Genomic DNA, 7650 nt, shown 5'->3' on the forward strand with positions numbered 1-7650 from the left:
ACTTTCAATCAACAAAGACCTGGCTTATATAAACCACAACAACAAACCGAAGAGAAAAAGTCAAATATGGAAGACGTGGTATTCAAGCTAGTTGAATCTCAAACACAATTTATTGAAACTCAAACCCAAACGAACGAGAGATTTGATCAGTCATTAAGAACTCAACAAGCTTCCATTTTGAATCTAGAAAAACACGTAGGTACTCTTGCTAGCATGATGAGTGAGAGGGAACAAGGAAAGCTACCGAGTAATACTGAAGTAAATCCTCGGAATGAGAATGTTAATATGGTTTCAACGAATTCTGAAAAACCAGCACCAGAAGATGGGAAGGTTTTAGATGAGAGTAACAATGAAGAAGTTACACCACCACCACCCGAGTATGTAAAGCCAGTGGTGGCACCATACAAACCACCCATCCCGTTTCCAAGAAAAGGAGTTGAGTATGAGCAAGTGATAGGTAATAAAGATTGTGATACCTCTGGAAAGAAGAAGAAGAAGAAAAAGAATAAGAAAGTGCAAGAAACAAAAGCCGTAAATATAAACCCGGTGAAGACAGTTCCACCAAAACCTCCACCTAGGGTAGGTGATCCGGGTGAATTTATTGTTCCTTGTCTACTAAGTGATTGTGTCATGTATGATGCACTAGCAGATTTAGGTGCAAGTGTAAGTGTTATGCCTCTTTCCTTATATAAGAGATTAGGTGTAGGTAAGTTAAGTCCAACAGATATGAGTGTTCGACTCTTTGATCAAACCATTAAGAACCCAGTTGGAATCGCTGACAACCTACCCATTCAAGTAGGCAATTTAACCTTTCTAGTCGAATTCATTGTCATTGACATAGAAGAGGACCCAAACATTCCTCTAATTTTAGGTCGACCATTCTTAGCGTCCACCGGGGCGTTATTTGATGTAGGAAATGGAAGAATGACACTTAAAAGTGGTGACAAATCGATCACCTTTATGATTCGAAAGTCTAAATCTCCACCAACCAAAACCGTTGAACCAGTAAAAACGATTGGTAAGAACCATGTTGTTTTACCAACTCCAACGGTAGTGCTTAACAATAATAAAACGCCTAAGTGTGGGGAAAATGAAGTAACACCTAATGATGACATGATAACAAAGAACTCCGTTGTTGATACGAAATTAAATGACCCCGTTATTAATAGTTCAATGAAGAAACTTATTAAACGGATTCGCGATGCTAGAACCAAGGGGAACTTTAAGTTATGTAACCGGTTAGTATCCAATCTATCGCCTAAAGAAAAGGTGAAGCTAGTTGAAATTGTGGATATTACACAGGAATCCGACCAATGGCTTAAAGAAAAATTCACAGATACGCAAGTTGATTATGGACCAAAAGAAATTAACGATGAAGTTAATCACAATTTCAACACCACAGCTACCTAAGTGTGGGGAGATTTAAGTGTTCTAAAAAAAAATGCTATCTAGAGTTAGTTGTTCTGTTCTCGTGTAGTTCCGAGAATGGAATCCGATTGGTCTTTTCCGCTAGCAGACACTAAAGAACTAGTTTTCTCCCCCCATTCTGAATTTTTGTTTTTTTTAGGTTTTATATGAAATTAATATGCTTTTAAGTTTTGTGTGATATTTAAAAACAAAATTTACTTTAATTCATTAAGTTGAAAAAATGATTTCTAAAATTCGTCGTGAGTTGAAGACTAGGTCATTAAGCCGAAATTGCTTTACCCGAGGGTGGGACGGCAAATTTTGTTATCATTATTTTTAATTTTATTGATCTAAAGTATGCCAAAAAGATATTAGACTTTATAAATTTTTGAACGTGGGGTAATATACCCAACTTCAAAAATATGTATATATATGTTTGTATTTTATATTATGTACAAAACAGGGTAGAACAACGCACTTTCAAAGACTAACATTAAGTTCAGCAATAGCTACTGATTTTGACGACAAGAAGTAAAATATCAAATGTGATGTAAAATAATATGCTTACAAACTGGGTATTTTTAATCACTTTTCTACACTAATCACCCTCATGAATTTATAATTATAGTCTGATTTCATGCAAATGAGGGCATTGCAAGATCTCAAGTGTGGGGAAGGGTTATAAATTCTCTCGGGTTTGCACTTAGTTTATTTGCCAAATTTTGTGAAAATTTGAAAAATTTTCAACTAAATGAATTTAAAATCATGTTTATACATATTTATGAACGGTGAAAACTAGGTGATAATACCGAAATTATCGTTACCTCGAAAAGGACATAAATTGAGAAACACCCTAAAACGCTTGAATTCATTTAAAATGAAATAAAAGAAAATAAAAAGGCAAAGAAAGAAACTAAGTGTGGGAAGAATGTACCAAGTTATTCAATTTAAAACATATATCACATATTTTTGTACAAGATTATTGCAGGTACTTTTGCTTTGGACGATACTAATCAGTTTTACCCGGTTTACTGTAATACATTTGAAAGAAAGATGGATCTACACGATGAATCAATTCCATCATTAAAAGGAAGTAAAGTCTTCCGAAAAAGACACGCGCTTCTTGATTTAGGTCATGAAGTTGTCGTCCAGACCAGCTGTAGGTTGACGAAAAACCTAGAAAAGTCATCACTAAAATCAGCAGGAAATCCACGGACCTCAGCATCAAACAGGGTCGCCAAGTGGTCAGACTTATCCTAACCATGAGAGGGTCTGTCTTGTAAAATGGGGAGGGCACCGTGCAAATTAGCTTGATAAGACTAATGAATCAGATCCCCAGAAAGGATAATCTCCTTAAAGATTAAAAATCAGCTTTTAAGACTGATATTACTCAATCCTAGAGATTGACCTTAAAGATTGAGAATTCAAACTCATGGAATTCAATGATATCTAAACTCGAGCTTGAACGAGAAAATATTTTGATCAAAAATACAAACCGATTTGTTTTCTGAAAACCCATTTTCAATGCGTTCATTACCATTGAACGTAAAATTCTGAGAATTCATCAGAATTCATTAGGTCACCTGAACCAAATCGGGTGTCAACCGTAAGAACGGTGGTTGCATAGCATGGTCAGAGACAGGACCTTGTGCCAGACCGAAAAATCATAGGATGATCTTTACTATCGCTCCTACCAAGGATAGTTCTAGCATCCGACACGTTAAAAGACCATAATCATCTGCATGTCACGGGACATTGCCTTAACAGTTTCTTGTTCATCGCTTTCCTTTACAACCGGACGGTAGTTTACCGAAAGGTAATATACGGAACAAGTAAACTGGATGTGTGCTTTCCGATGCCGGGATAGCAGTGGATTACACGAACCTAAAAGTTTTTAGCCAAAATATTGATCCACAAATATATTTTGCAACACCGATAGTGGATTAAATCAGAAAACTTGTCTAGGGTAAAATCTAGCTTGAATTTTCAAAAGATCAAATGTTTTCATAAAGATCCAATTTCCTTAAAGGATCTAAATTTTTATAGTCATGTGGGACTGTAAACCGCCTTTCAAATGTGCACTTTGCTTTGGAAACCGAAAGTAAATCGGCTATTTGATTGCAAGTGTCGTTGACCTAAACCCGAGGCAACTGTGGATGACACACCCACCTTTAACCATCATTACTGTCATTGTTTATACCGCTATATCAAAATCACTGATGTACAAAATGTGATGAATAAAAAAGTGATTCATGTATGTTTTTATTTCAAGTTCTGTATTGCTTGAGGATAAGCAACGCTCAAGTGTGGGGATATTTGATAGTGCTCCAAATGAACATATATTTAGTAGCAATATCGTTCCAATATGTAAAGTTTTTAAATGTAATTTCCTTATTTTTAGTTGTAATAGTTAAATAAATAAGTGCGAAGACGAAAGACGCAAATCGCTCGAAAATGAAGATTTAAAAGGCGAAAACGAAGATTTGAAGACGCAAAGGTCCAAAAAGCTCAAAAGTACAAGATACAATCAAAAAGGTTCAAATTATTGATGAAGAACGTCTAAAAATGACAAGAGTACAAGTTACAAAACGCAAAGTACAAGATATTAAATTATACGAAAGGACGTTCGAAAATCCGGAACCAGGACATGAACCAACTCTCAACGCTCGACGCAACGGTGTAAAAATTACGAGTCAACTATGCACAAGAATAAAATATAATATTTAAATAATTCATAATAAGAATAATATTAAATAATAAAAAGTTGTTAATTGAGCATAGTTCAGGGGTCGTAAATGAAAATTCAATTCTATAAAAGGCTATGTATCGATCATATTTGATATACAATTTTTCTATCCTAAATCTATATATCGATCCATCTATCTATTATCAATATCTATATTCTATATCTCTATCATAATGTTAACTTAATAAGATATAACAATAATCTTAATTTTAATTTTAAATTATGATAATAATAAGATTTATGATAGAGATCGTTTGAGTGTGTAAGTCGAAATTCTGTCCGTGTAACGCTACGCTATTTTTAATCATTGTAAGTTATGTTCAACCTTTTTACATTAATGTCTCGTAGCTAAGTTATTATTATGCTTATTTAAAACGAAGTAATCATGATGTTGGGCTAATTACTAAAATTGGGTAATTGGGCTTTGTACCATAATTGGGGTTTGGACAAAAGAACGACACTTGTGGAAATTGGACTATTGACTATTAATAGATGGGGGGTATTGTCTAATTGAGTGACAACTCATTGGAGTCTGTCGAACCTATCTTCAAATTAATTAACCTAATAATTAATAATGATTATGGTTGTCCTATTTAGTGATGTTCATATGGAATCTATTATAATCATTTAATTAATCAATTGGGTTGGGTAATTGATTATTCATTCTGATCAAGTGGATGAATTAATATTCATAAACTAATTAAAACAGGGGTGGATTACATACAGTGATAACTGGTGTAATTGTTGACAGAAGTGATAACTGCGTCACAGTTTAAATCCTTAATCAGTTGGAATATTTGACTTCGGGTATAAGGGTAATTTGACGAGGATACTCGCACTTTATATTTATGACCGATGGACTATTATGAACAAAAACCAGATAGACGTATCAAATAAACCAGGACAAAAGACAATTAACCCATGGTAATAAATTAAAATCAACACGTCAAACATCATGATTACGGAAGTTTAAATAAGCATAATTCTTTTATTATATTTCTCATCGTATCTTTATTTACTGTCATTTTATTACTCGCAATTTTATTTACTGTCATTTTATTTATTGTCATTATTTTACGCACTTTAATTATCGTCATTTATCTTTACGCTTAAAATATAGAATCGACAAACCGGTCATTAAACGGTAAAACCCCCCTTTTATAATAATATTACTACTTATATAATTATATATATTTTGTATAAATATAGTTAAAAATATAGTAAGTATCACCAGCTCTCTGTGGAACGAACCGGACTTACTAAAAACTACACTACTCTACGATTAGGTACACTGCCTATAGTGTTGTAGCAAGGTTTAGGTATATCCCATCCGTAAATTAATAAAACTTGTGTCATATTTTGTAGTATTTTGTATTAAAAATAATAGTATATTTCGTACCCTCACGCTACATCATCAAATATGTACAGATCATAAGAGTCTTCAGCATATTTTCACGCAGAAAGAACTGAATATGCGACAGAGACGGTAGATAGAACTTATAAAAGACTATGATTGTGAAATAAAGTATCACCCGGGCAAAGCAAATGTTGTTGCCGATGCTTTAAGTCGCAAAAAGACCGTGGAGACCGTAAAATTTATGAGAACCGAAATAGTTTCTGACCTAATTGAACAGATAAAACAGGTGCAAGCGCAAGCTTTATTGGAGGAGAATTTAAAGACTGAATTGATGACCAAAATAAAGGACCAATTGACTGACGATTCTCGTGGACTTAAGACGTTTAAGAACCTAATTTGGGTGCCTATGCTTGGAGATTTAAGAAAATTGATCTTAAATGAAGTGCACAAATCGAGGTTGACTGTCCATCCGGGTAGTACCAAGATGTATAATGATCTAAAGCCGATGTATTGGTGGCCAACGATGAAGAAAGATGCTGCTCAATTAGTAGAAAGATGTCATATTTGTTCTCAAGTTAAAGCTGAACACCAGAAACCATATGGTACGTTACAGCAGTTGAAAATTCCAGAGTGGAAATGGGATCAAATTACGATGGATTTTGTAACCAAATTACCTAGATCTCAGAGAGGTAATGATATGATATGGGTAATTGTTGATCGACTGACGAAAAGTGCACATTTCTTAGCAACAAAAGAGACAGCTTCGTTGAGTACTTTGGCAGAATTTTACTTGAAAGAAATAGTTAATCGACATGGGGTTCCATTGTCTATCGTATCTGACAGAGATTCTAGATTTGTGTCTAATTTCTGGAACAGCTTACAGAAAAGTTTGGGAACAAGGGTAAACCTGAGTACATCGTATCATCTGCAGACCGACGGTCAGAGTGAGAGTACTATACAGACACTAGAGGATATGCTTAGGTCATGCGTATTAGAGTATGGTGGTCCGTGGGATATACATCTACCTTTGATTGAGTTTGCCTACAACAATACTTATCATTCAAGTATTGGCATGCCGCCTTATGAGATGTTGTATGGTCGCAAATGTAGAACGCCGACTTGTTGGTTAGAAGCCGGAGAGAAACAGTTTGCAGGTCCATAATTAGTTCAGATAACAGCAGACAAGGTAGCGATAGCACGTGAAAAGTTGAAAGTGGCACGTGATAGACAGAAAATGTATGCCGATCCACGTAGGCGTCCGGTAAACTTTGAAGTGGGAGATCGTGTTTACTTGAAAGTTTCACCGTGGAAGGGTGTTATCAGGTTTGGTAAGCGGGGAAAGTTAGCTCCGAGATACATTGGGCCATTCAAGATTATTCAGAGAGTTAATGATCAGACGGTTGTATTAGCGCTCCCGACAAAGTTTGCAGGAATTCATAACACTTTCAATGTGTGTTACCTTAGTAAGTGTAAGGTTGATGATGAGACGCAACTGGTTCCGTTAAGTGACTTGAGGGTGGACTTGAATCAAAAGTTAGTTGAAGAACCAGTAAGAATTGTCGATAGAAAGGTGACTAAGCTGAGAAAGAAGGAGATCCATATGGTGCTTGTTGAGTGGAAGCATAGTTTAGGATCGAACCTTACGTGGCAGACCGAAGAGCTGATGAAGGCTCGTTATCCACATCTGTTTGACCTTGACCAGATTCCGAGGACGAAATCTCTTTAAGGGGGTGGATTTGTAACATCCTCAGATCGGGCCTAGAAGTAAGATGACTATTGTGCCCTTAGGCATATTTGTGCGATTATTTATGCCTTTATTTTATTTATGTGTAATATTATTTTATTATTTAGTTAAGACCAGTTTGTGACAAGGGTCACAGAACAGATTCGTTTATTTAATTTGGACTCCGTTAGGACAGTCAAATTAAATACGAAAGATATTAGATAACTGGTAAATACCCGTGTGTCGTGGGGTATTGTGTTTTAACACAATTAAGTGTATAGTGCAGCTCTTTTTCTTTCAATTCTCTATCTCTCTAGAATTTTCTCCTAAACACTCCGTACACTCTCATCTCATTCAATCAAACCCTAGATTTCTAATTTGTGTTCTAGAGCTCAAATCATTCATATCATCTTGTTC

The sequence above is a fragment of the Rutidosis leptorrhynchoides genome, chromosome 1 (assembly GCF_046630445.1).
Source record: "Rutidosis leptorrhynchoides isolate AG116_Rl617_1_P2 chromosome 1, CSIRO_AGI_Rlap_v1, whole genome shotgun sequence".
NCBI classification, from domain to species: domain Eukaryota; kingdom Viridiplantae; phylum Streptophyta; class Magnoliopsida; order Asterales; family Asteraceae; genus Rutidosis; species Rutidosis leptorrhynchoides.